The sequence below is a fragment of the Poecilia formosa genome, unplaced genomic scaffold, assembly GCF_000485575.1.
Source record: "Poecilia formosa unplaced genomic scaffold, Poecilia_formosa-5.1.2 Scaffold63, whole genome shotgun sequence".
NCBI classification, from domain to species: Eukaryota; Metazoa; Chordata; class Actinopteri; order Cyprinodontiformes; family Poeciliidae; genus Poecilia; species Poecilia formosa.
The window spans coordinates 2,250,845-2,254,432 of NW_006800002.1; the positions used below are offsets into that span (position 1 = coordinate 2,250,845).

General features: G+C 40.2%; 1 long non-coding RNA gene across 1 annotated transcript; it reads left to right on the forward strand.

The window, feature by feature from the left end:
• The first annotated feature begins 1,707 nt into the window (after positions 1–1,707).
• LOC103139666 (uncharacterized) lies at positions 1,708–2,727 on the forward strand. The gene is made up of 2 exons (XR_476432.2): positions 1,708–2,136; positions 2,330–2,727. It is a non-coding gene; the product is annotated as an uncharacterized LOC103139666 (long non-coding RNA).
• Positions 2,728–3,588: the final 861 nt, after the last annotated feature.

Below are 3,588 nucleotides of genomic sequence, written 5' to 3' on the forward strand. Positions count from 1 at the left end.
GTAGGCAACACAATGGCAACTGGAGGAGATAAAAAAGAGACAAAAAGATTCAGATTGAGCATTTCTCATTTATGGAATTAAAAAAATGTTAATGACAACATAAGTAGAACAAAGAGGTGGGGACTCCAGTCACATGATATGAACTCTAGTCAGTAAAGGAGAAGTATTGTGTGTCATTTTCTAGCACAACCAAGTAACTGTTGCGTTCAGTTGATTTAAATATGATGCATATATCAAGTGTGACTTGAAAGACATTTCACTTTGAAATTGGGCCTCAGTCTCTTTAAGAAACTTGTGCTCTTTCCAACACTCCGTGTTCAGGAACACCAATGGCTCCTCTATTAACCCTTTAACTACATTTTAACCAGAGTTGCACTGAGAAGTAGCTCATATAATGAGCTCTGCAGCTGAGTAGTTCCACCAGGTGTTTGCTAATTGCTGCTGGCTAGTCTGAAGGAGCTGAGTGGGGAAGGGCTGCTCTGTGAGGCAGAAGCTTGGAAGTTTTCCACGGGAGATGGAAAAAGTCAATTTCTCTGAAAAAGTAAATTTTCAGAGAACTGTCACTTGGCTTAGACTTTTACACCAATGACTTTGTACTTGAAATGGACTTGGACCTGTTTACCTGAAAACATTTGGTATTTAAAGTTTAAAACAGATGTTTTAAAAGTGTGCCCCATTAATTAATTTCATTCAATCCATCGCTCTTTTTTTTTTCCACACAATGCGTATATGTGCAACCTGCAACACAGCCAATCACATTAATCAAAAGCTCCTAAGAATAGTTTCTTTTGGGTAAATAACTTACAAAGTATTCTACAAAAAAACTAAATGCAACATCAGAAACAAGAGAGAATCTCCGGGGAGATGGAACAACTTCCGACTTTGTCCAACATTTGAAGCGGCATTGAGAACGGTAAGCGGTGCTTTGCTTTCCCTACGATGAGACTGCTGACTTTAGCTAACTTGGTGTTATGAGCTGATGACTTGGTGTTCTTGTTTCACAACAAGAAAATAGTTGGAGGCGCACAGGTTAAACTTCAATTTTCTGTGTAAGTATGTTTGCCTTTTTGTGAATGATCCACCAATATAAGCAGGAAACATGGCTGAGGATCATAAAGTGTAAAACTACACAACCAGGGTAAGAAGAGCTGTAGTTGGAGCAACCACTAGAGAACTTCAGAGGGAATTAAGTATGGAAACGTGTTTTAACACCTTCTGTTAAAACACATTTCCAAATTTCACAGCTTTTCCAGAGCAGTGAAATTTGAAAAATTCTTGTTTTTTTAAGACGTTTTGTGTGCAGGAACCCGGTTGAATCCATATGTTCCTCGCTTCAAAAATCCTGAATTAACTCAATGTCGATACTGGCAGCTATTTGTTCGCCAAATTCAAATGTTTTTTTTTTTTTTTATCTTGCTTCTCATGCAGCCCAAAACCAGTTAATGAAAGCTTTGGTTCGTGAGGCCTTTTTGTAGATTAAATTTAAATTAGTTTCAAAGTCTGAACAGGGAACCAAAGAATCTCACATCATCATTTCACTTTTAACATCAGTAAAAATAACCAGACTCCTCCTTGGGCGCTCTGTGACAGAAAAACCCCAGGGGTGGGAAAATCTCTCAGGGCAGAAACTTCTGTGGGAAAGCTGCGAGATGCCACGATATAAAACATTTTTTTCTTCATTTTTTTTTAGAATCTGAAACTTCTCACTGCCTCACGAACGCTGGAGACCTTAAGTGGAACCAATTTGTCATGATCAGATCAGCAGTCACAGCTGATCAAGTGCTTTGCTGTATTTTTTTTTCTCTCTCTTTCTACCTTGTCTTTTTTTCCTGTCTATTTTGTGTGAGGATTTAAATAGAACTACTTGTCACATTTGTCAGCGTTCTTACGAGTTAAATTATTGAATGTAATTTGCAGCGACAGCAATCAATTTCTCTAGCTTTTTTTTACTTTTCTTTCTTTTTTTTCTTTTTTTTTGCACAGTTGAACAAATAACCTTGCAGACTCTCTAAACCTTGTGTGGTAGCACATTTTGAAACTGTCGAACAGGAGCAGGATTATAGTAATGTATGTAAAGCTCCAAAGCAGAAAAACGCAGGCCTGGGCGGTGAACGCGAGGACTCGTTCCTCCACATTGTACGTATTCTCCTGAAATTCCAGCTTTCCAGCAGTCCGACCAGTACCTACGCTCAGCTAATTCCGGAAACGCTCATCCTTCATATTTGATTACTTTGCCTTCTGTTTGATATTTCTGGCGTGCCCTTTTCACTCGAATATTTCAGACGATTGTATCTCCTTTTGGCGGGTATCTCTGCTTTCTGCTTTACAGATTAACCGGCGGACAGAATGTCAGCCTGATTCACTACTTCATTGCCAAAAAAGAGAAGTTGAAAAGGCAACGGGGACCGACGGAGCACAGACAAATTACCGGCGCCAAACGTCTTCGAGACACGCCGATGAGTTGGAACTTCTCAAAACGCGAACGGCAGAGGGGCGCCGCGACATGACTTATCTTTTGTTTAAGAGTTAATTTCATGGAACATTTGAGAGTCGTGCGAGAAAGTGGCGGGAGATGTATTCCCCCCGTGAAAACGTCGGCGGCCGTATTAAAAAGGGATGACGAGAAAATGCCATTTGTGTTTGTTCCGGCTTGTTGTTCAAAGCGTCCACCGGCAGCGGGGCGGCATTTAAGTACCGCCGCTGCTTCCTCCCGCTAGCAAAAAAAAACAAAAAACTAAGGAATGAAATAAAATCAACGAGCCGCCCGCCATTAAATAACAAACCAACAGCGGTTTGAGGCTCAGGTGAGAAATAAACAGTACAAACAGCTGACAGATGCCTGAGTTGTAGCTGGCTGGTCTACATTCCTCATGAATAATTTCTCTGGCTTTTCATGCTGCCAGTGAATTACTTGTGAGCATTCACAGCCACCTAATTTGGGAAAACAGACACAACCTGGCAGCCCAGGCCTGCCAGACTGGGTCAAATATATCATACAACAGCAGCTACGTCTGCCACTGACACAGAATGGGAGGAAGGCTCTTGTAAAACATCTGAGAGTTATTTCCCTTTCTTTGTGCAATGCATGCCTCCTCGAGTGACTTTCTTTTTGTCCAAAAAGCACCTTCCCTTTCTTCTTCTTGCTAATTCTTCCTCGAATCATTGTTCTCAGCTAATATTTTGTCTTCTTTTAGTAATAATTGCAATGCTAATGTAGTATTTCCTTCAAACTAATTTCTTTTGAAAAGGGTTCTGCCGTCTTTGAAGGCTATAATAGCTTGCGTGCCTTGCTGTAATTGTCAGACTAAAGCAAATAGGAGATTTACGTGATTTTTTTTTTCTTTCTTTTTTCTCTCTCCACGATATCATTAGCAATAGCCATATACAACAGAAATTGTACTCGGTATGTGAAGAATTTGCTCTCCTGTGAATACTGATTAAAACTGCATTAGTTTCTCTGTAAAATCTTGCAGTGAGGGTGTAGGACTGCAGAAATGTTTGTTTCTTACAAAGCTGAATGCCTTCAGAGGGAATGCTGTCTCCAAGAATTTGTGCTGACTTGTTAGGCAGTTCCACAGTACAAGGTTT